Genomic DNA, 26,737 nt, shown 5'->3' with positions numbered 1-26,737 from the left:
ATAGAATTTTTAACAAACTTAGTTTTAATCATCATTCGGTACAGGATATTTTCTAAGTCTTGTTATTCCTTGTTTAATCTATGTATTGATTACTTTTAACATGTGCTGCTCAGCTTTAACAAGCAGACTTTTCTACATTTATTATTGCTCTTGGTCTCTAAATTAATCCACTGTAATAAAACAATCTTTGAAATGGATCAAGACTTACTTTATAGATAGGTTTTGGTCTATGGCAAAAAGTTGTTTTGAAAAGAATCTGAATGGATAATGAAAATGTGGTACATGTACACAATGGAAAGAAAACGTGTAAAGTAAAAAATGTAATTTACAGGTAAATGGATGGAAATAGAAAATACTATATTCAATGAAGTAACCAAGACCTGAAAGATAAATGTTGCATGTCCTCTATTATTCGTGGATTACTTAGCTCCAAATCTTTAGATGTGAGTATGTTACCTGCAATGACCACAGAAACTGGGAAAGTAAAAAGGTACTGTTGTGAGGCCAGGAGAAAGACTTTCGCAGAAGGGAATAATCGAACATAGCTGCCATGAAGGAGGAAATAGGAAAAATGTTGGGAGAAGCTTAATTGAGAAGGGAAAGAAGGAGAGAGGGAAAACAATATAGAGGGTGAGGAAGGAGTGAAAAATAGTGCAAGGGATGTTTGAAATGGCTACAGGAAACATCCTATTTTATATTTGCTTACACACACACACACACAAACACACACAAACACACACACTCACTCATGATGAAGTTATACCACTTAGGGTGAAAAGAATTCCTGGAAGAGCCACAGACTAACAAAATTCCAGCATCAGACGGAAGCTTCCCTTTGAGTTGTTAGCCAAGGCAGTTCGATAGACTCCCAAAATGATATAGACTATTGCCATCACCCCTGGTTACATTCCAGAGTTTAAAGATAAGACCCTATTGCTGAAGACTCCACACACTTTGAACACAGACAGGACTTGGAGGGATCAAGGTGGAAATGACCTGAAAGCTTTTTAACTAAGGACGAACTCTCATGGTATCTGGAGATATTCAAGCTTAAGGTGGGGGGAAAGAAAGCAATAAAATCATCCTACCCAGCTGTAAATTCTGTGAAACACACTGATCAACATTACATGTTGTCTCCAAGGGTACAACAATAGCCCTTATCCATTAGGGGTTGTTGTGTGACATTTTGTTCGTGTTCTGACAAATAAAGCTTGCCTGGAGATCACAGGGCAGAGCTAGCCACTAGTTAGCCATAGAGGCCAGGCAGTGATGGCACACACCTTTGATTCCAACACTTGGGATCTCAGCCTTTTAATCCCAGCACTAGGGAGGTGGAGACAGGAATATAAGGTAAGCGGAGACAGGCTCTCACACCATTCAGTCTGTGGATCCATAGAGACTGGATCTCCCCCATGTAGTCTGAGGATTCATAGAGATAAGATATTGCCCTCTTTCAGCCAGGGATTTAGAGAGGTAAGAACTCTAGTGGCTGATTGCTCTATTTCTCTGATTTTCCAGCTTTCACCTCCTAATATCTGAGTTGGGGTTTTTATTGTTAAGTAGAATTAGGATCATTCTACGTCTGGTGCCCACTGTTGGGGCACAGATTCACAGAAAAAGTCTCTTGCCCATAACTTAATGTCCACACATCAGCAAGGAATCCATGCCATGTACTGAGCCAAACTTACATGGCAGGTGAGTCACAGAACCTAGAAGAGAACCTATTACTGCCATCTCCCTAACACAGTGGAATTCCTATGTGCATTATATAAACATATCTATCCTTTTATTCACAAAAGGTGTACCTTTCACTTCTCATCAGAGAAGCTTCTTTTTGTAGCAGTAGGAGACCATTACAGAAACCCACAACTAGTCAAAATGTAGAGAACCATTAAGTATGGGATGCTTAAACCCAGCAGACCATCTCCAATGCAACATGTAACAGCTAAGGCTCAGGGAACACTGAGAAAGAGAGGGTAGAAATACTGTAAGAGCCAGAGAACCAGGATATCTGCTCTAGCTTCTTCCATGGAAGAAGGGGAAGCTGTAGCCAGTAAATCTCATCCAAACTCTCCAAAACAAGACATAGTCAATGACAATGTCAGTCAACACGCCAGTGTTAATATGAAAATCACACAAGGCCCAACTCCTAGACAAAGAGTTATAAACAACAGGTAGTTGCTAAGAGAAGGAGATTGGTGTTCTCCAGGAATAAGCTATCTATTAGTTTGTCCAACCTGAAGTGGTAAACTCAAACACATATACAGGTGTGTCTCAATAAAAGACTCAGGCTAGATTTATACATACTTGCATTATATATGAACATATATTATGTATTAGCGACAGTAATTAAACAAAAAGAGGTCACGGAGGATCCAGGAGGCAAAATAGTAGAGGAGAAGAGCGGGTATAATATAAATTTGGTACTTATTCACAAAATTCTCTAAAAAAACTAAAGAAAATTGAAATGGCATACATATCATGGGAATAACTAACCATTTTCTAATTGAATATATGTCATAGTCTATCAGATAAAATCCATACCTAGCATTATTACTGGGCATAGAACCTATGACTGGAAAGATCATAGGACATTCCTGGAAAGAACCTAGTAAAAATTATTTTTAAGTGGACAAAGTATTAATGTGACTCCTAAGGATCTATCATTATACCTGTAGATTAATTTATTTCTCAGTCCCAATAGACAAACTGATATTTGCAGTAGATGGTGACTACCACAGAGACTCACAACTGGTCAGAGCACAGGGAAGAGAGAATGAGGAATGCTTAGCCTTAAATGAACCTTGCATACCGACATTCCTCTTTCCAGGGCTTAGGGATTTTTATTGAAGAAAAACAGAAAGAGTATAAAAGCCATGTGTAATCTATGGCTATAAAAAAACAGTGTGTATTGAAAACACCAGGGTGCTGCATCTATGAACACAAAGCAGCTAGGGCAGGATCAGCATATACAAGACCTGTACATGCTTAAGCCAGACCAAATCCAGCATGGAGAGGAGAGGTGGACATGGAGTCCCACCTCTGTTGATAGCCAATAGCTCTCAGGAATGGGAGGGTTGGTTTTCTCCAAGAGAACAGATCCTGCTAAGCCAGCCTGGTTTCAGAGGAAGGGGAAGCAGAAAAAAAAAAAGTCTTTATTTATTTATTTTTTTAAGACATGAAGTTGGGTGGGTAATGGAGGAGGAATAGATCTGAGAGGCATTTGGAAGTGAAAAATGATCAAAACATATGCAAAATTCTTCAAGAATTAATAAAAATACATTTAAAAAATCAAACAAAACCAGTACAGCAAAAATAATAATTATTATATTGAAATTTTAGGTTTATAAATAAATGTCAATTATATTTATGTTTGATAATTGATACTTATTCTTTTCCTCTGTTTTATATTTCCTTTTGTCTTTTTGTCTTTCCAGTTCCTAGTAGAGGATTATTGAAACAGTCCCAGCTCTTGTGAGGCAGATCATCTCAAGTTCAAGGTCAGCACAATCTACATAGTGAGTTCTAAGTCAGCTAGGACAACATAGTGAGGTCCTGTCTTAAAAGTAATTTTAACAAAATGAAATTTGTCTACTTGTTATACTGTGACTTTTTAGACCGTTGTTTTGCAAACAAATGGAAAAAAATCATCATTTTGTTAAAAATTGCCTCCTTGGGTTGTTTGGGAAGATGGCTCAAGGAGAAAAGTGCCCGCAGGTAGGCATGAGCCTGAATTTCCAGAATCCAGCTGGACACAGGAGCACACATTGGCAGTCCCTTTGCTCCTATGGTGAGAATGAAGATGGAGGCAGGAGAATTTCTGGAAACTCAAGTGTCCACAGCTTGGGCTTTGAAAGTAGATAACTTCTAAAGAGAAGCACTGTCTCAGACAAGAGAGAAGATAAAACTGCCATCTGACCTCTGACCTCCTCATGTGCACTGTGGCACGTGCTCATCCACATATGAATAGACCTATACTTAAACACACACAAATGCAGGTATGCATAATCAGAATCACATACTCATATATTCACATGAGCACACAAACAAATGAATTGTTTCGTCCCTATCCAGTAATTATTTTGTCTAAGTATCTTTTGATAAGAAATGTACATTATCTGTTACTAGTAGAATCCTCTATTTTTTGCTTAATATTTGCATTCTGCATCTTTTGCTGTTTAACTTTCAAACTGTTACTGTTATTACATTTAAAATACATCACTTGAAAAAGCATAGCCTTAGAGCTTGATCTTTCGTGTCTGACAATCACAAGATAATAAAGTCTCTACTTTCCAAAAGACTAGCCAAGAATGATCACACCAACCTTTTAATTTTTTTAAAATAATAGTTAAAATCCCAAACAGCTCAAATCTTATCAACTGAGAAATGAAAAAGTAATGATACTCCTTGATAATAAAAAGTTATGACTGCTTATACGTACAAGAAGTGTTTAACTTGAAATAATATTATGGCGAGAGTAAAGAAACCAAGAAAAAAAATATTTTGCCATGGTACCATTCATGTGAAGTCTTTAAGCAGGCAAACTATGCTTCAGTGACAGAGCCCAGTACAGTGATGTGTCAGGGAGCAGAAGGCGTTCGCTGGATGACACAAAGGTCATTTATTTTAATTGGGATTGTGGTCAGGTGAGGGATACAACAGTCAGATTCAAATTAGTGTATATTCAGAAATGTTTTTTAATTTCACTGAAATTGTATTTCAGTGAAAGAAAACATGAGCCCTAGCTCCATTACTTTTGTCTACTTCCAGTTCTCTAGACTCTGTGGCTACACTAAGCCAGGACTGAGGAGGTTAAGACAATAAGCCGTCTGTTCCATTCTTCAGTTTTCTACTTTCCCTTTCTATTGACCAAGCACGCCTATCACTTAACCTTCATTTTGCTGTCTCTGTGTGACCAGTAGGAACGCACTAAGCTTCTCTCTTTCGGATTCACACTTTAACAGGAAGTGCACACACTCATATCCTGGAGATAATTATCTCCCAAATAAGCAGGAGCCCACTCCAACACACCATCTGCCTCCAAAGAATTTAAAAAACTTAGATAATTAGGGTTGGGGGGGGGTGTCTCAATAGCAGAATTCTTGCCTTACATGTGTAAGATACTAGATTTGATCTCCAAAAGTAGAAGTCAAAAAAAGAACTAGCTACTAACCCATCTAGTGACCTAAGTAGTCACAATAATCCTATGAAAGGGACAGAAACAAGAAGTCCAGTCATGGCGTAAAGGACACAAAACTGCAAAGCAAGACCACCTACAATTTGATATGACAAAATCATTAGAATGCATAATTTATTGGAAAATTGACATCTGCATCATGTAAATTATTTTATGGAGCAGTGTGATTTTATATACACTATTTTGCTTACCATTTACTTCAGTCCTGAGAGGGAAATCAAGAAGGGGTATAGAGCATCATTATTTTAGATGAAGAACCTGATGTTTTTGTCAAATGTGTCACCGACCACAACAAGACTACCTCTTATATTTTGTCCCTCTCAATTACAACCAAAAGGGCATAGAGCTATATTGTTTTCTGTTTGAAAAAGGTTACAGGCACTTAGGGCTGTGATAGTTAATATTAGTTAATATTGATCATCAACTTGATAGGGTCTAGCTTGATCTAGAAGACAGACCACTGGGCATGGCCCTGAGGGAGTTTCTACTGGGTTAACTGAGTGGGAAAAATCACAATGAGTTAAAATGATACCATCCCATGGGGTGAGGGCCCAGATTTAGCAAAAAAGACAAAAAAAAAAAAAAAAAAAAAAGCTGAGCATCCTTGTTCATCTGTCTGCTTCCTGATTATGGATCCAAAGAGGCCAGCTGCCTCAAACCCCTGATGCCATGCCTAACACATCGATGGACCATGAACCAAATTAAACCATTCTTTAAGTTGCACTAGCCAGATTATTTCTCCCAGCAATAGAAACGGAAATTAATACAAAGTGATTCCCATGGCTTTTTGGCTGAGGTGGCACTTATTCGGGGCTGCCAATGATGGCCTAGGTAAGAGAATATTGCAGTTGAAAAAAATTACAAGCAAGCCCAGGTCTCAGCAGGGTCTGGCTCTGGACATATAGAAAAGGAAGCATATGGGAACAATAGGAGATTAGTTGGATGGGAATAGGGGGTCAAGCTGCAGATTTAGTCAGGAAAGAATGCAGCTGAGTGGGAAGGTGACAAAGAGATACAGAAGGTCACTAGTGATTTGCCGTAGCTTTTAAGGAAGACAGTGAAACAAGACACATTTACCACAGAATGCATGAAGTATTACAGATATTAAATTAATATTACAGTGTATCTATGATTCTGATAAAAAGTGGGTAAGCGGTGAGTGGGTTACAAAGAAGTAAAGAAAGAAGGTGAGCCAAGCTTTTTTAGGAGGTTTTCCTCTTAGGGTGGAAAGCAAATCTCAACCAAAACACACATTTCTCCGCGTGAGAGAATCACACTTTATTGAAGACAGAAATAAAGGACTTAATGAGAATAAGCAATCCACGTGGAAAAGAAAGTGTTTAAGAGGAATTTATCTTCAAATAAGGGTGGTTGGATGAACTCAAGAGCTAAGACGATCCTTGAAACCAAGAAGGATAACTTTAAGCACGTGGGGGAAGTCAAAGCAGATGAAACATGTGGACGGATGAAGATGAATGTAGGGATGGCACCAACGTGCACCTCGGCCTTTTCAATACATGTGAAGGATCCCGAATAAACAGGATAAAAGAAACACGATAGAATTAGAAATGCTGGAGAGAATAAGAAGGTCACTTAGGAACTGAAATCGCATCCTTTAAAAGACAAAAGGGTGCCTTTAATGGCTGAGCTAGCTCTCCAGCTCCGTAAGACCATTTGAATTATCATCAGTCAGAAATGAGTTCGTTTAATACTTACGGTAGAATTAACTAAAAACAGCAATAATGTTAATTCAAAAATTAGAGACATTTTTTTAAATATCAATTTAGATAGCTATTCATACACATGCTGGTATTTTTATCCTCTGTTCCATCAAGTTATTGACTTTCTAGCTGTCAATGGTTTGCAATCCCTTATCGGATGGCTGGCCTGCAAAGACTTTCTTCTAGTCTCTCTACTCTGTGAACTGCTGGCTTTCGCATATAGAAGCTTTCTAGCCTGTTGTAATTCTACGTGTCCAGTTTTAGCTTCTTTTCTGATATGTTTGGCCGTCATAGTCAACAGGATCCTTCCTCGGGTCAGTCCCAGGAAACCTCTCCTCTGATCTGTGTTTTAGTAGTTTTATTGTTCAGGTAAATCTGATTTAGGTTGATTTTATATATGACATGAAATTGGGGTCTCATATCATCCCACTGCATGCGGCTAACCAATTTCCAAATGTCATTTATTGAATGGATTGTCCTTTCCCTATTTTGTGGGACTTTTACCAGAATTAGTTATAGTAAACATATGAACATACTTCTGGTTTCCTTGTTCTGTTCCATTAGCCAATGTGTCAGAGTTTATGTCAGTTGCATGATGCTGTGGTTACTGTAGCTTTATATTTTATCTTATTTCTATTTTACTGAAAACTGATTTTTTTCATACAATATATTTTGAAACAAGTTATTATAATGTTTCTAGCTTTGATGTTTCTGCTCAGAATTACTTTGCTTATTTGGGTTTAGTGATTCCTAAAATTTTAGGACTTAAAAACATTTTTATATTAAACCTCATTTTAATACTAATATGGATTACACTGAATTTTTATAATTCTTCAAATCTGTGAACAAGGTATATCTTTCTATATACTTGTGTCTTCAATATATTTTATTGATGCTTATAGTTTTCATGGTAGATATCATTCCTCTCTCTCCTTATTTTTATTCCTAAATATTTTGTGCTATTTTAAATAATATTTCTTTATTAATTATTTTGTCAGATAAATCATTGTTTGTATATAGTATTTGCTGATTTTCAAATTCTAATTATGTATCCTGTAACTGTATTAAATTAGTTCATTATTAGTTTTATAGTTTCAATGTAAATGTCATCTCGAAAGTTTTTTATATATTAAATTGTGTCATCCATAAGCAGAGACATTTGATAGCTTCCATTTTTTGTTTCAAAGACTTTTATTTCTTTTTCTTGTCCAGTGGCTTTGGCTCGGACTCTAAATACTGTACTGAGTAGAAACTGAAGATGACTTCAAGGTTCTTCAGTTTGGAGACTGGATGTGGATAAAATAGAAACTTTTTCTGACTTTCCTAGACCCCATTATACCTTTCTTCAATTAAAATGTGTTTCTTTGAGCACACATACACAAACACGCGCGCTCACACACACATTAATTAGAGCGGGTGTGAAGTTGGGCTGGGTATGTAAGGAGAGTCATTGGTGGGGTGAATATGGTCAAATACATCAAAAATATGAGTTTAAAATTTAAAGAATAAAAGACATTATATTTAAAATACGTTATCTTCAAAATTAAGCCTTTATTAACATACTTTTCATTTAGGGAAAAGACCAATCATAAATTTATCAAAGAAACCAATACTTTTAAAAGCTTTAAACTCATTTAAAGTCAACATTTTAAAATTCAACAGAATGTTGTAATTAAGGGATAGGGTGGAAGACTATGTTCGATGTTTTAGATGGATGCCAAACTTCTGTGAGATAAGCCTCCTTCTATCATTTCCAGACAGGACTATCATGTGCATAAAACATCAGTTTGCATTATGGTTTCCTTGAGGACATTTTTCAGTAATTACCACTTAGAAACCAACGCAGAGGTCATTTCACCTGAGAGGGCCATTCCCATTTCTGGATTAACCAGTCCCCAGAAAAATAGCAGAGGAGCACACCGTTAATAAAGCAACACTCCAGTGTGAATGAAACATATTCATTCCTATTTCAAAACACAATCAATGCCATGAACACAATGGGAGCATGACTAAATCTATGGGCAGCACAGACAAGGTATGATGAGAGTCACATCAAACGCATCAAATACACCTTGTAGAGGACATCAACTGAGATTGCTTAGCAAACTTGATTCTCCTAAGTGATAAAAGAATAAGAAGTTAATAGCAGAACCCAAGGTCGAATCACATAAGGGCACACTAACACAGAGTTTGCCTCCCTATGAACTAAGAAGACAGGGATGACTGACTTCTCAGGAGATGAGAGAACACATTGCCTTTCCTTGTAGATTTGCTGGAAGAGACGTAGAACGTAGAACCCCAAGACATTTTAGAGACAGCACAGCCTCTCACTTCCAAGTTACAGGCAATAATCAGAGGTCACAAAAGTGACCATTATGGTGAATACATTTGAGATCCATTCTTCTGATTCCTATTCCAGTACTTCAAACCTCTGTAATAGCTTCTCATCCCCCAAGGAGAGGTGGGGGAGAGGGTGGAGGAAAAGAAGAGGACACAGGGGGAGAAGGAAGAGAGGAAAAGAAGGAGGAAGAGACTGAGGTTTTTTGAAAATAAAGGAAAGAGAAATTATTTGAAGATAAAGGTGTAACAAATAATTTTCTATTAAATAGATAAAAGACATAATTGTCAGCAAACATTTATGTTCTAACTGTCTATTTATGAATAATTTTAGGACTCAAAGAGACTTACTTTTGGACTAAATAGTCACAAATCACAGATATCTGTTACCTAGTCTTCTGTTAGATGCAAAACAAAAGATTCTTGATCATGCAGGGAAGAGTTGAGAATACAAAACATACATGGATGCTGGAAAACAGGCAAGTGGTGTGCATATGTGTATTATATGTACGTTCATTGTGTGTGCACATCTGGGAAGAGGGCAGAGAAAGATGTTGTGTGCCCTCCTCTTTCTCTGTTTATTCTCTTAAGGCAAAATCTCTCAATCTCTCATTGGACCCAAAGCTCACTGACTTTATTTATTATTTATTTATTTATTTAGCTACGCTGGCTGGACAACAAGCCCCAGTGTTAGATCTTTTTTCATCCCTCTGACCGTTGGTGAAGCACTGGAGTTATGGTAATAAGTGGCCAAGTCTGGCTTTTATATGGATGCTGAGGATTCAAACCCAGGTCCTCATGATTGGGCAGCAAGTGCTTTTACCCACTGGGCACTGAGTCACCCTTTCTTCCCTAGAATGGAGTTGTCAAACCAAGGAAATCTTTAAATTAAAAGGCATTATTGAAAAGTGCCCACATTAATGGAAAAACCCTAAATGTAAACACATCCCTTTGTAACTAGAGAAGGTAAAAATTAGTGAAAAAACAAAACAGCACAAAAAGTTTCATCTCTGGTAGGGGAGAAAAAACTAGCTTCCAATGGAAGGAAAAACAAGAGAAAGAGTTTACTGTCGTGTTTTTCCCATATTAGACACTGGAGAGCAAAGCATTGGAATATTTATGTAGTAAAATATTTATTTGTGCACCAACTGAAATTGTGTTTCTTAGATAAAGGCATTAGAAAAACAAAGTCACACAGCCACAGCTGAGGAAATACACCACCAACCCATGTCTTGTGATAAAGGGAGACTGAGCACACTTAGTACTACTGAAGACAGAGGAAAGGGGAAAGTGATAACAAAAGAAACTCTGGGGAAGTGTGCAGTCTAGTTAAACCACAGAGTTGCATGCTAATCATTGTCAATGGCATTAAATCTCAATAGAAAAGATGTTTCTCAGAACTTTGTATAAAATGTCAAAGTGCATTGATTGACTTTGACTGACTGATTGCAACCAGCAGTGCTGGGGATCATACCCAGGGCTTCAAGCCCGCCAACTGAGGACTGAACTACACTCCAGTCACATATATATGCCAAAATTGTTGGGTAAGCAACTAAATAATTATTAGTAGTGGTGGCTAATAGCTATTGTTTCATTCATGACACTCATAATTTCTTTTGAAGATAATAAAACCACAAAATAATATATATATATATATATAAATGTATTATAAATAACTAGGAAAAAGCAGAGGTAAGAAAAAGACCGGTTGATAAAAGTCATGAGATTAATCAAAAAAATGAGAAAAAAGAACTAAAAATAGAAACAATAAAAAAATTACCAGACAAGAAACCAAATATACCAACCGGCTATAATAAATTGTGAATTATTTGATTCACATTAACTAATAAGAAGCACCAAATTAGATCATAATGCAAGAGAGGAGCAGATGCTGTTTATTCCGAAGAAGCACGGAGCAAGTTGCGAAAGTTAAAAATAAGATGAGAGCAAAAATACATCAGTCAGATATAAACAAAGATGGAGGTTTTGCAAAGTTACTTGAGACAAAATATGTATCAAGGAACAAAAAATTTCGTGTATAGATAAGATAATTTTATATTAAAATGATATATTTTTAATGAAAGTATCCATAAGGTGACAAAATTAGTAGCAACAGCTCATTATATAAAACTACTATAAATTCTTTACAGTTACAAGATATATAGATTCTTCTTTCTCAATTTTTAAGAGATAAATGCTGCACTCAGAATGTAAGTATTAGAGATGTGCTTGAAGTTTTTTGATGAGAATGAATCAAACAACACTACATTATGAAAATTCGCTTTATAATTTATCGAACTGATCAGTTAGCAAAGAATAAAGTAATAAAAGCCCCAAACCCCTCCTCTCTCTTTAAAATGATTTTGAGACAGGGTTCTGTATGACAGTGGGCCAGAGACTTAACATGGGACCAAAGAAGACCTTGATTGTCTGTCTTCTACGGCCCAGCCGTCCAGTGCTGGGATCACAGGTATGAGTTGTGTGTCCTAGCGCTGACTGTGCTGTGCAGAGGATCAGACCCAAGGTTTTCTGCGGCCTAGCGTTTTTACCAGGCAAGTATTCTACCAACCACACTCATGATAGTTTTTAAAGTCAACATTTTGGAAACTTTGTCTACGAGTTTTGGCCACAATACATTAATCAAACTTACAACATTCTCTAAAATGTTAACTACTTATTGAAATCTGAAACCTGAAAGCAAAAAAAAAAACCCAAAAATCTTCCAAAAAAATCTTTGCTCAATTTTAGAATTATAGCACAGATATAGTCTTATAGGGATATGATCATAGTGGTTTTCAGAAAAAAATTTACAGGCCTTATATGACTCCTTAATTATTTAGTATTAAAGAAAAAACCATTAATGATTTTTTTTCAAGACAAAAGAGCCAATCGCCTTAAATAAAAAGCAATAACTTAGGAGTACAAGAAATCCATAAGTCAGTAAACAAAACAATCCCAGAATGTATCTTAAGACTTAGTCCATGAAACTTCCAATAAAAATGAAAAATCCTGCTAGTTTTAACTTAAAAATCAAGGGACATATACAACCAGCAAATGAGAAAGCTAACAATAGCCAAATGCAATAATAAAATTTGCCTTGAAAAACTATGTTAAATTATTTGAAATTCCATAGAAAAAGTGTGGCTGTGAAAACAAAACTGGATGTCGGGGGAGAATCTGGGAGGAGTTGGGGAAGGGGAAACTATTATCAGAATCTGTTGTCCAAAACAAAACATTCTAACACAAAATAATTTCTCAAAATTTTTGTCTTAATTGAACAATTAATGGATTTTAAAAATAAAAATACAATTCTGTAAGAACAGTATGCGTTTTCAGAGAAATAATTGTTGAATAAAATGAATTTATTAGTTTTAACCAAACTGCAAATATTTAGGCAGTATATAGTTTCCAATCCTCAGTATGTCATATATTTTGAACAATGGAAATGATCACAAGGAGTAGATGGATATTTTTGAAATATATTTGAATCATTAAGTGTTTACATTTTAAAGAAGATGCTATCTTTCCTCTTTCCATTTATTTCAGGAATAGCTACACTTAACAATATCCCGAAGCATCCAGGTAACGCAGAATTTGTGCATAAGCTATTTCTAAACCCACATCTTTGTGCTTTATTTTTTGTGAGCTCAATGTTTTTTACTTATCACTTACTATTTTCTCATATATTTCGCTTGCAGAGTTTATTCATCAAAACACAATTCTTTCTGTATCAGTTTTTGAAGATTATTTTTTGTTAGATATATTTTTGTTAGCTTGCAAAATACTAGGTATCATTGTGACTATGTGTATATATATATATATATATATATATATATATATATATATATATATATATATATATATATGATACCTACTTCATATCTTCTTCTTCTCCCTCTGGGGATTCCATCCTCCACACTCACAATATGTCTTCTCTCATATCGTAAAGCATAATATGAGAGATAAAACATGTATCGTGTGTCTTCCTGATGCTGGCTTGTTCCCCTGACCATAGTAACCCCAGTTCCAGCATTTCCCAGTGAATGATACAGTTTCATTATTTTTTAAGCCATTTTCTTTTGCTTTCTCTTGAAGGGTAAAAATCTTATTTTGGGAGGAACTGCCACTGCACATTTTCAGAGAAAGCAATGTAAGAAAGCAAAAGTATCAACCCCAAGATAAATATACCTGAAACATAGTAAATGAGCTTTCTTCTGTTTGCTGTTCATTGTTAATGCTGAATTTCAAAGTATCATGATTTCAGAAGAAATTTTATGCCTTTGTTTATATTTAGGATAGGTGGAGATTGCATTTTTTTTTAGCTATTCATTTATTGATAGTTTGTAGGCTGTTCTAGATCTTCAATATTGCTTTTAATTTATTTATTTTTTTATCTTACCAGCATTGACTGGTGGTTTTTTGGCATGCTTATTTGTGTGAGGGTGTCAGATTCCCTGGAACCGGAGCTACAGACAGTTGTAAGCTGCCATATGGGTGCTGGGAATTGAACCCGGATTCTGGAAGAACAGTCTTAACCACTGAGCCATCCCTCCAGCCCCCGAATCTCTTGGTTACTGTGAAAAGTGTTGCAGTAAACATGATTTGCAAGAAATATTGAATGTGTGGTATATTGACTTAGACCCTTCTGGTATAAACCTAGGAACAGTGTAGCCAAATCTGTGGTACTTCTCTTAGTTCTTTGTGTTTCTCTTTAAAATCATGTGAATTCATTTTATTACAAAGTCTAAACCCAGACCTGATGTTTATTTCCATGCATTTTACCTAGGAACATTTCTAATCTGAATGACTACTGAGCAATGCCACTTTTAATTTCTTTGTATTCTTTGATGTTAAATGTGGTCATGGTCAAGTGTGGTCTAAATTACCAATTAAAGATTTGAAATTATTGCCCAAATTCACAGTCTTTGCAGTCAAGATGTCAAAAGAGTGTTGCTATCTATTTCATTCCCCCTATGGAAGCTAGGTCTTTGTATTGTTTAGGTTGTAATTCTGAGGGAAGGAGATATGGGCTGCATATGTATATGGTGTATGTGTGTGTGTGTGTGTGTGTGTGTGTGTGTGTGTGTGTGTCTGGTTGATTCTATTACTGAATGGACAGACTGGGTTGGCGGGGCTTTGTGTTTTAAAACTTGACAAAAGTTAAAGTCATTTGGGAGGAGGGAATTTCAGTTGAGAAAATGCTCCATCAGATTGCAGGTAGGCAACTTCGTGAAGCATTTTCTTGATTAATGATTGATGTGGGTGATGTGGTAGGGCACTGCTCACTATGAGCAGTAATGCCCTTGGGCAGGTAGTCCTGGGTTGTATAACAAAGCAGACTGCATAAACCATGGGGAGCAAGTCAGTACACAGCATTCCTTCATAGTCTCTGTTTCAGTTCTTGCCTCCAGGTTCCTGCTTTGAGTTCCTGCATGGGCTTCTCTCAATGGGCTGTAACCCAGCAAATCTAAGCCTAATAAACCACCCCTTCCCCCAAATTGCTTTTGGTCATGGTTTTTTATCATTCATAGCAATAGAAACTGAACTATTGGAGTATAAACGTTACTCTAGTATAGAATTAGAAAATTCCAGAGAGAATGTGCACACTTAAGAGATAGACAGATACTACGAGAACAATAATTATTAGTTTCCTCTGACAATTTTATGTATAGTATGCTTGCTCCTCTGCACAAACAAACAGGAGTAAACTAAAACTGAAATCAAAGGCTCCTAAACTATTAAAGGCACAGGTATAAGAAGAAACTACTATGACTTATTTTAGTAACCTACCCGAGGCAGGGCACATTTACACCACACACACACACACACACACACACACACACAATTTCCAGCAGTATCTGCATTGCTGCTGCGAATAACTCAGCTTTGCAGGCACGCTGATGGCCTCCAAAGGAAGTCAGCTGTGATTGTTAATCTTGATTGTCATCTTGATTGAACTGAGCAATACCTACGAGGCTGGTGGAGCACACTGCGGCCCTGGCTGTGAGAGTGCTTCCTGAGACAATCAGACGATGTGGGCTCTGACCTAATGAGTTATTTAATCCATTGATGAATTAAAGATTTGACAGCACTATTCCTTTCAAAGGTAAGGCCTGGCTAGAAGAAGCAGGTCTCTGGGGAGTGTCTCTGGCTGTTATATCTTGCCCTCCCTCCACCCCACTGCGGCACTGTTCTGCTCCTTGGCTACTATAGATTGGATCCTACTCTACCTCCATCAGCCCGGCCAGCATAGACAGGAATGTCTGGCACTCTAAGTCAGAAGAAGTCTTTCCACGTTTTAAATTGTTTCTATCAGGCATTCCCCACAGCAATTATAATGCCAAATAACAGAGCTATGTGTGTCAGTTCTGGGTAGTTTGGTGGAAACAAAAGACACAATATCTGTCTCACTAATCTTCAGAATTTCATTTGAGGGATGATAACCTGGGTGCACAGATGTCTAATCTATATTATAACAAGTATAGAGATGGGCGAGGGCAATGGATATTCATCCTGCACATGGTATCAGAGAATCCTATAAAGGAAGCAATATTTGAGATACATATAATTAGGAGATAATTTTGTTCATATTTTATGTCACAAGATATTTCTCTGAAGTTTACAAGGTAGAGAAATACATTCAATGGAAGCTTTTCAGTAGATGCTCATATGGGAAGTGCTAAATGTTCCAGAACTGTACTGTAAAAGACACAAGCAAGAATACTTGAGTTTGGCCTCTAACATCCATATGAAGAAGAGAAACATGGCAGTGTGTGGCCACACAGCACTGGGGAGATAAAGGCGGGAAAAGGCCTGAGACACAGCTTAGCCACACTGGCTGGAGGAGCTGGGCTCCAGATTCGGTGAGAGATCCTGTCTCAAAGTGTAAGGTAGAGAAAGATCTGATACATACATACATACACACACACACACACACACACACACACACACACACACATTATGCTTTCTTAATTTCTTTCAAATTTACTTATTGTGTGTTGGGGGTGAGTGTGCACCAACGTGTGGGTGTGGTGGACAGGGATTGGTTCTCTCCTTCTGCCACCAGGGTCCCCAGGATTGGAGTCAGGAAATAAGATTAGGCGATAAGTGTCTCTCCCAACTGAGCCATCTTGCCTGCTCAAGGCAAGTTTTGTGTTTTCTATTTATTAAAGACAAGCATCTAGTGGCCAGGAGGTGGTGGTGCATGCCTTTACTCCCTGCATTTGGGAGACAGAAGCGGGCAGATCTCTGTGAGTTCAAGGCCAGCCTGATATACAGAGTGAGTTTCAAGACAGCCAAGAATATATAGAGAAAAAAAAGGAAAGTAAGAAAACAAGCAAACCAAATCAACCAAACAAAAGACAACAGAAAAGAGTATCTAAGCTGAGATTTAGAATAATACACAAATTTTGACTCCTCAAGAGAATCAGTTGAGTAATTTTGATTAAATAATGGTGGTTTCTAAAAAAAAAGCAGTAAATAATTTTACTAGAACTAAGAAATTCAAGCACAGAAAGCATAAGGTCAACTTTCCCACTTTAATTCATTAAATTAAACAGTAAATCACCTCTTTTGTCTGCCCATAGTCCTGGGTCAGAGGTCATGCTTAGCACCTAAGTTTTTCACTCTCATATTATTTTTGTATATGGAGGTTTTCATAACAGTTAAGAGCTTAAATTTGTATTTAATAACTTTGAAATTATTTTAATGTTGATGAAAGTATTTCTTGTTTATTTAGTTCACTAAGTTGCCCTATCTAAAAATCATGGGATTGGAGGGATAGCTTCGTAGTTAAAAGCATTTGCTGCTTTTTGTGGGCATCAGGGTTCAGATCCCAGCACCAGCATGGTGGCTCATGACTGCCAGTCACTCCTTCTCAATGGTATTTGATATCTTCTCTGGCCTCTGTGGCCATTTCATGCATAGGGTACACAGGAAAAAAATCTTGCCTACAAACACTCATAAATGTAAAATAAATACCTCTAGGGGAAATTAAAATTGTGATAGGATTTCTGTGAATTGTTATTTTTACTTTAGTAGACATACTTTATTTAAAACTTGCTGGGGGAAAATGACTGGCTATCTAGGGAGTTTTTGGCCATGGGCCAGAGAGCTGGTTCCAGAAGTCACAATTACAGACTCCTTCTTAAAGGCCTGTGGACAAGGTACACCAAGTAGAGAATGAGTTCCCGTGGTATGATTATTATGGGTCCAGATCAGTAGTCAGTACGATTTACTAACCATTACTCCATACAGAATTGACTTCCATAGGAAGCCAGTCTCAAAATCTACAGAACTGTATCATTCCTTGCGACATAACTAAGGGCTCAAGTGTCTCTCAGGACTTTGACTCCTGTTCTATCATAGCCAGTGGCTGGGATAGCTTGTCTGAATGTTCTTTATCTAAATGACGAGCTACTTTACATTTGAACTTTCTGGCACACCTAGGGACTAAGATCATGACTCATTGATCTGGGTTCACTGATTCCATTTAAGACATGGTAGACCCCTCTTCTGTGTTTCTTCTCTCAGTCCATAGACATAAAACCATCAGACACCCACAGTTTTCCGTGACTGGTCCACACTTTCTTCTTGAAGACTGATTAGTAAATCACGTTCTCGGGCACTTGCTACATTGTTTATCACCTCTCTATAAACTAAGAATGTTCACATGGAGTCTGAACACTTACTTGCCCAGCAGATCTTAGCAGTCTGGAAGCTGTTAGGGTCAATGAAAAAAACCACAGCTTTCATCTTAAAGGAAGCCACGGGCAGTTTATTTCGAGTGACCATGGCCTGGGAATACTGTTTAGGTAACCTCAAATTCTGTGTTCTAAAACAGAAACAGTTTCATAAAATTTTATATTCTCTCAGAACAGAGAAAGCCATAAATCAAGGCAAGTTTAGAATACATTGGTGGGTCCATCAGAGAGACAGGTACAGCAAGATGTGAGAAGCTTCTCTATAGGCCCAAGATGCTGCCTGATGAGATTCTAACTGCTGGGTTGGTGGAAGCTACTGCTCGGTTAAGTTAATAGATTCCAATAGGTTCTCATTCACTACCTACAAGATGCTAGTTGCCGTACATAGGTTGACAAAGACGGCTGTTCCCGAGGGTCAGAACTAGCCCAAGATAAGTAATTAGTCTCTGACCCTGCAACATTTCAATCTCTCCTCGGTACTGAGATTCAAATCAGCCAATCAACTTCTGGAGACTTCTTTTCAGGAGTTTTTGCTATCACTAGACCCTCTCAAGCCTTCAGTCCACAAGAGTCATGGCCAAAGAGAAGAGCATCCTAGCTAGCAGTAGATGCTGGGTGATAAAGGACAGCATCAGCACCCTCCCCGGATGGCGAGCTCCATGTCTTAGGTGTTTCCCATTTGGTGTCAATTATTCGCAGCTGATGTCAATTATCCACAGAAAGGAAATAGTGTTCGTGGTATTTTTTAAAAGATCTAATGATAAAGTATCTCCTTGAGCATGCCAGTCCAACTAACTCCTCACACAAGCCTCATAAACATTCTGTTATTCCCTTGTTGCCCTCTCCGACATAGCTTCCAACCCAAGACATAGGCAAGGTAAGGCAACACAATCACACAATTGCACAATCACACAATTGCACAATCACACAATTGCACCTTATCCACTAATACCATCCAGGCATGCTCACACGGAGAACACAGAATCTCAGCGTTTTCTAGACAGCAGCAAAAGACAGGATCTCAAAAGTGTAAGAGTAATTGAAACAGTTAAAACTCTTCTTGAGGGTGATCCCCCCCCAGATTGTTTTATTCCATTACAATTTTACCCTCTGGCAACTTTAACATACTAAGATGGCATATTTTTAACCACCAAAACCTTTTTGCCACAATCTGGTACAGAAAATGGGTTGAAATAAGTTTGCCTCAAGGCCAGGTATGGTGGCACATACCTTAAATCCTAGCACTTAGAACTCAGAGAAAGGAAGATCTCTGTGAGTTCCAGGCCTGCCTGCTCTCCAAAGTGAGTTCTAGGTCAACCAGGACCTAGTTTCAAAAACTAATGCAAAATAATTTAGCAAGCTAGATATGTTTGCCTATTAAACTCTCTGAAAGTTTCAGAAGTTAAATTTGAAAACAGTCCATACTAGACACCAGTAATGATACCATCTTCATAATGAAGGCACTTAATTTTCAATTAAAGGTCTTAATCGAAAGTTGATGTGAACTATCATGCTGAGCTATTTTACAGCTTAGGATTGTAAGGGAAGATGACATTGTTGTGTGACTGCTAAAGAAAGCAAAGAAACGGCATCTACTTTTCGGTTTTCATAAGATTTTATCCCATGCTCCTGATTCAATTGATGTTTTCCAACTTTAAAACAATATTTCAGTAGGTATCACCCTATTGCCAATGATAACCCTTTTTATTTTCAAAATGTAAATAAAACCTTCATACCTTGAAATAAGTATAATATGCAGCTATGTTATTAAGGCTCTCATTTTTCTTCATTGACATTATGAGTGATTTTTTATTTATAAATTCCAAGTATTAGAATTCATCATCAAACAAAAGTCAGTGAAATTTTTAAATAAATTCTATTTCTATTGCATTAAAATTTGGAGAAGAAAACACAAGCATGTATTCTAGAGATAACAGGTATGTGAAAACGCCATCAGAAAATTCTACATTGACAGCATATTAAAATGCAGAGTTTGTATCTGAAGCTTTTAGTTTTTGTTTTTAACAAGATTGCTTTTCCTTGGAAATAAACTCACCTGCAACCATTTTTGGTACTTAAAGCACATTGAATAAAAAAGTATTAGTAACTTATGCTCAAAGTGATGACATCTGGAAAAATAATGGGCCTTTTGCTTTTCAGCTGGTAGAATCTGAAAGTGGCCGAGGGTTGTGTGACCTTTATTGCAAGGGCTTTCAATGAAAATTTCAGACTACCCAGACATGATTCTTAGTAGACTTGCCTGGAACAGCAAGCTGAAGGCAGTCATTGTAAGATTTGTTCTGCATTTTTTATGACCTATCTTAAAGACAAAGGTTTATAAAATAGATGTTTAGCCAGGCAGTGGTGGTGCATACCTGCAATCCCATCATTTGGGAGGCAGAGACAGGTGGATCTCAGTGAGTTCGAGGCCAGCCTGGTCTACAAGGAGAGTTCCAGTACAGCCAGGACTGTTACACTGAAACCCGCAAATCAAATAATACAATAAAATAGATGTTTACAAAGGTAAATACCAACCAAGCCAAGCAATTAGACCCTCTGGAAATGCTCCAAGCTGCAAAATGATCACTGGGTTTGCTCCGTGGTGAATACTTATCTCAGAAGCTCCAGATGGAGGCATCTTTGAAGAATTGACTGTCTGTGCTCAGCAGATGATAGTGGGATGAGACTGAGTTAGTCTTTCTGTTCCTCACAGTGAGATCCGCTCCACACATTCAAAATGTCCATGTTAGTCTTCTAAGAAGACAGTCATATCAAGATTCAGATAATTACAAGGATATAAATTCTGTAGATGACCGCAGAACCAAAACGTGTTACGAAGCAATTTAGAAACCACACATGCAATTTAAATTATATCTTATTTTATTAACAAGGTACTGAACTAAAGATACTCTTACTTAGGAGAGTTAGAAATTAGCTGGGGAATTTGTGAGGAGATCTAGACTCTCCTCTGGAGAAAAGAAGAGGGAGGCAGAGGCCAAAGAGCAGCTGGAGGTCTCTGCCTTTACTGTGCTTCCTAGCATCTCCTCTGAGGGAAGGAAAGCCATCCGTAGACACACTGCATCTCACATAACGTGTTCTGACCTCCTCACTCTCACTCCATAGGACACAGTGAGCCCTGGCATCCAGATGCCAAACTCCATTCAGTCAGTTCTAAACTGAACCAAGCTTGGTTGAAGTAGGATAACAACTCCAAGATGAAGGATAAAATTCTTCCTCTACATCTTCAAGACATCACTCGCCACTGGGACTGACTAGAGAGCAACTCTAAGGAAGACCAAGGAGAATTCTGGGCTTGCCAAGAGGAGGAAGAAGAGCTCTGGTAGGAAGCTCCATAGATGTTAGTAAAGGATGTTTGTGAATGTGGAGACTTTTCTCTTTACACACATCTGGTTAAAGTACCAATGAAATGAGAGAGTTGAGTAAAAAAACTTGAAGAATTCATTCAGAAGTGGGAAAACTAGCCCAGAGTACTGATACATTGTATTAGTTACCTTTCTGCTGCTATGATAACACATCATGGCCAAGACAACTTATAAAAGAAAAGACTTTCTCTGGGCTTATGTATGGTTCCAGAGGGTAATCACGGCAGCAAGGTACAAGCATAGCAACAGTAGGAGAGGTTGAGCGCTCACATCTTGAACTGCAAGCATGAAGCAAAGAGAGTGAACTGGAAGTGGTGATGGTCTTTACACTCTCAAAGCCTGTTTCCGGGGACACACGTCCTCCAACAAGGCTGTTCTTGCTCAGCCTCCACAAAGAACAGATCCACCTGGTGAAGCCTTTGAGTCTATGGCGGGTGTCCCGCTCAAACCACTATGTGAGCAAGAGGTGTGCACAGGAGCAACCAAGAGCAAGTTTTAAGTGATCCTTGAGAAAGATGACGGAGATATGCGTGGCATACTTGCTGTGTAGCAGTGTTATAAGCTGCTCATTCAAGGATTAATGCGACCAAACTGTGCTCTGCAGGGAAGTGTTTTGCTACTGAGGATGAATTATTCCTTCAAGAAAGTCCCTATGCCACAAATAACCCATTCTGAGCCATCAATAGATTTAAAGAGATCACATGTTCCATTGTACCAACAAGGGCAGACCACTCAAAATGACTGCCATTGCATTGTTTTGAAACATCACCTATCTCCTCCGATCTTGTGACTTGTTTATTTTTTTTTCTTACGATTTGTTTACTTTTACTGTATGTGTATGGAAGTTTTGCCTGTGTGTATGCCTGTGTGTCATGTGTGTTCAGTGGTCACAGAGGCCAGAAGAGGGTGGTTGATCTTCTAGAGCTGGAGCTTTAGATGGTTGTGAGTTGCCACGTGGGTGCTGGGAATCCAGCCTAGGTTCTCTGGAAGAAGAGTCAGTGCCCCTCACCTCCTGGTCTCATGCTGTTTTTTTTAATATGCATAAATATTAAAAAATATTAAAGCATAATATGGTCTTATGCTTTAAACAGATCCTGAACCTTGTTTCCTGTTTCTCCTAACCCTGTGATTGCTGCTTCTCTTCTCAATCTCTTCAATGACTTATAGACTAATTTTTCTGTGGTCCTAACTGAAATGAATTTTCATCAAAGGTACCTTCCTCTACGTCCTGTAGAGCATCACCTTAACTTTGACTTTTCAGTTTCCTAATATTTAAACAGACTTCTCCACTGCCTCATTTCTCCACAGAGGCCCTGATCCTGGTTAGTTTTCTAATGTCTTGATGCTTACCTAAGACTTACTAATCACAACTAAGTTCATTGCTTACATCCTGCTGCCCGGTCAACCAGCAGCTTTACAGGCTTTCTAATTCTTATTCAGAAATGCAGTTTATACACTGTGTCTCCTACCGTATTGATAGTCGTCTAGTCTTTCCCGTCACTTCCTATGATGAATTAATATCCTTTCTAGGTTTTTCTTGCTCTCCAAACCTGAAGATTACACCCCAATAATTTAGCTCTACTTTTGTACCCTGTGGATTTGCATTTGTGTGAGACTTAAATGATCCCTATGACTTCATATGGATTCGTAAGTTCAGCCTTAACATTTACTCTAATTTGACATCAAATTTTCTCTTGGCATGAAAGTTTGCTTGAATGTTTTGAATGTGTAACACTGAAAACCAAATTTCTTTCTTTAATTTTAGTAGCTAGCCCCAAATAAAATAGCAACAAAAATAAAATAAGCAAACAAAAAGCTCTAAACATATTGGATTATTGCTCATTCTCCATAATTTTCCTTTTTAATTTTCTTCTATATGCTTACCTCATTTCTATGCCTAAAATATGTTGTTAATTTATAGTCAACTTTTTCTTAAATATCTAATGATGTTTAATCTTATTCAAATTTATTTTTTTCCTGAGATTCCTATCATCAGAAACTTTAAAGCTCAGTTGTTGCATGGTACCTAGTATGAACCAGGTCCCCATATCCTGGTCCCACTCACTTTCTCCTTTTCTTCATCTCCTTTCTTTATTATAATATTTTAAGTAATGACAGCATCTGCACATGTATATTTCCATTTAAAATCAATTTCATTTCTTATTTGTTTTAGTTGTTTGTTTGAGACAGGGTTTGGCTGTGTAGCTCTGGCTGTCCTGGAACTTGTTTTGTAGACCAGGCTGGCCTCGAACTCTCAGAGATCCCCCTGCCTCTGCCTCTCAAGTGCTGGGATTAAAGGTGTGAGCCACCACAATGCCCAGTTTATTTAGTTTTTTATTTATGTGTATGCGTGTGTCAGTGTGTGTGCGGGGGGTGGGGTGGGGTAATGGTGTGTATGTTAATAGGTAGATGTTCCACAGAGTTCAGGCTAAAGTGTCATATCATCTGAAGCAAATTTTCTCTTTTAAAGGTTTGTTTTATTTTTAAATTGTGTGTGTACCTGCGAATGAGCATGCCATGTGAGGAGCATTCAATGAGGGCAGAAGAGGGGGTTAGATTTCCTGGAACTAGAATTACCGAAAACTGTACTCTGCCCAGAATGGGTGCTAGGAACTGAATGCAGGTCCCTCTGCAAAAGTAGCACTGCTAGCTGCTGAGTCCTCTCTCCAGTTCCCGTAATGACTTTTCAGTTCCTACCATGGACCATTCTTGGATAGAGACATGGCATTCCACAAATAGGTATGTAGAAATGACACATGCCAATGCCCTTCTTTTCTCCAGATGTTGAAGAAGTATATAATCTGTACCCAGAGCCACCTAAGCATCCACAGATCACTCTCTCTGTTTACAGAACATCCTATAGGATAGGAGAAACAGACTGAGGAGCCTCTATCAGGCTACCTATGTCATTCATGACCACAAGGTAGACAATATAAAGTGAAAATACAGTATTAAGGAATGCAATCTCCATAGCGGTTTAATTGAGCTGTTTTCTCGTGGCTTTTGGAAAGAACTTTGAGAAAATTTAGCTCTGTATATGATAATCCCTTGTGCAACATACACTGAGAGGAACTATTTTACAGAATTTACAAAGCCAACATCTTCAAAAGTCAATATCAGCACACCTGGAATATACCATTTGGGTATGCTCACAGTGAAGATAATTGCTGGAGAAGAAACTGAAAACTGCCAGTCAGGGTACCAGTCTTACCTGCTGCTTTTAACTGAGCTCTGACTCTGAGTGTAATAACTCATCTAATGTGAAGTCCATGTAGCCTGTCAACAGTTGCTCTTCTCTACATGGAACATGAATACATGCTACATAAAAATCCGTGACTCAACCAACCTATGTATTCGCCTACGCATCCCTGGGAACTCTGCATAGTCAAATTATATTTTTTTCAGTATTCCTAAACATCTCAAACCCCCACCGCTTTCACAACCTCAGACACAGCCAACTACCTTTTTACAGGAAAACGATGACTGAGCTAGAAACGTCCTGAATGCATGCACCCCACTGCCTGCCACCTACACACACACACACACACACACACACACACACACACACACACACACGTCTCCACAACAGGGAGTGACACAGCTAACAGCCTTACAAAAATATTTTTATGCATTTTAGAAATCCATTAACATCACGCCAAATGTTGAGTCAAATTTTAAGCCCGGCTTTTGAATGTGGCATGTCTATATTTCATTCCCTGATTGGACTGACAACCATAGAAGAACCTTTATGAGAAATCATGAGAAACAGGAGGAAGAAAGGTTGTTGCATGCCATTTCCACCTCCTGAGTCATTCCCCTCTGTAGCACAGCTAACATCGCATGACCTAAAATCATTTAAAATGTGAACGCTTTCCACCATACGAACTATTCTAAATGTCTACCGCCCTTCCTTCATAAATAAGGAAAATCAATTTCTCCCAACAACTAATGAGTTTTCATGTTCTGCTCACATGGGGGAGGGCGAGTCAAATGCTGTCGCTGGGAGTCTATTAAACACATTACATCAATCTTCACTCGTGGGAGAGAAGTGACTTACATGCCATTCGGAAAGGTTAAAACAAAAGCACACAGAATCCCAACACCCCTGCGGGAGCAATTGCTCCAAAGGCCTTGGGCTCAGGAAGCTGGAGTGCCTCTCAAGCTGTGTCCAGGGGGCTCAGGCGCTGGCTCCGGCAGAGCCACTGCCATGTTAATCTGCTTCGTTACCTCTCTATGATATGTTCAGCGCGTTAGGCATCAGTATTCCCCTTGTGAGAAGAAGGCCCATCCCTCACTCTGAAAGCTTTATCTTTCCAAGTCCAACAAATCCAGCCACCGACATGAACGGCCGAGAAGCCGAGGAAACATGAAAATACAACATGGTACAGCCAGTGATCATTTTGGCATAGGAAGATTTTTTTTTTTTTTTAAATGCAGCACAACCAGAATTAAAGCATCTGAACCTTTTGGGTTTGAATACAAGATTACAAAGCACATCTTAATTCAAACGCCATCATTTGGCAGGATAATGATTCACCGAGGCGACAAAAATAGAATCATGCTTGCTTACCTGAAATAAAGGGAACGGCAATCATAGCACAGAATCCATGTGCGTGATGAATCTAGCAGTCTCCAATGCGGGTCTCTAGAATTCAGCCTACAGCAGAAAGTAAAATCTCACATGTGTAATGTCCTTACTAAAAAAGAAGAGCCAAGACAGGACACTCACTGCATCCTCTCTGCTTCTGCCTGAGCTTTCTGTTCTGACACTCACTCACTCGATGGTACCCACTGTCTGTTAGAAAACAGCGTGCTAAATTAAAATAAATAAATAAATAAATCGAAGGGAGCCGCTTGCGGGACAGCTCCATCTCCTGGTCGTAAGTGGAATCACTGTAATTCAAGTTCCTTTGGCAGAACAGCATTCAACAAATAAGATTAGATGGTGTATATAGTTCAGAATTCTAATGTATTTGATTTCAATTACCTTAATTAGACACAAATAAAACATAGAAAAGTCATTATACTATGAATTCAAAAAATTATAGTTCAACTTTTGAAGGATTGTTGGATTTGTTTTTATTATGTTAAAATAAAAATTAAATTATCATAACATTACTAAAATTGCTATATGGAAATAATTCTTACAATTAATCTTACTGTTATTGGTCACCTCTTTGTGGAGAGTTACGTTTTCTTAACAGATATGTCTGTGTTTAACAGAATAATGAAGTGATGAAGAGATAAATCTTAAGTCAATTGAAGGTTTCTGAAACATTTCAAAGTGTACAGGCAATCTGAAATGTGACAATTGTGTTGTGCTATCGTGTGAAGCTAGGTCTCATTAGGAGGGTAGGAGCAGAATTAAAAATTTCCTAATCGTTAAATAAGTCAGAA

At 38.0% G+C, this 26,737-nt stretch overlaps 1 protein-coding gene across 3 annotated transcripts in view; it reads right to left on the bottom strand.

Annotated features, from left to right (window-relative positions):
• Nucleotides 1-26,143, bottom strand: part of Scn2a (sodium voltage-gated channel alpha subunit 2) — a 131,056-nt gene extending 104,913 nt beyond the window's left edge. For all 3 annotated transcript variants that reach the window (XM_087900018.1, XM_087900016.1, XM_087900019.1), the window contains exon 1: nt 25,911-26,143. The gene's annotated coding sequence lies outside the window, so the exon portion shown is untranslated. The remainder of the gene's footprint in view (nt 1-25,910) is intronic.
• Between the last annotated feature and the right edge of the window lie 594 nt (nt 26,144-26,737).

This window comes from Myodes glareolus, chromosome 21 (assembly GCF_982192425.1).
Source record: "Myodes glareolus chromosome 21, mMyoGla1.1, whole genome shotgun sequence".
Classification (NCBI taxonomy): Eukaryota; Metazoa; Chordata; class Mammalia; order Rodentia; family Cricetidae; genus Myodes; species Myodes glareolus.
The sequence above is the reverse complement of the archived record's forward strand: the minus strand, read 5'-3'. Positions and strand labels throughout refer to the sequence as shown.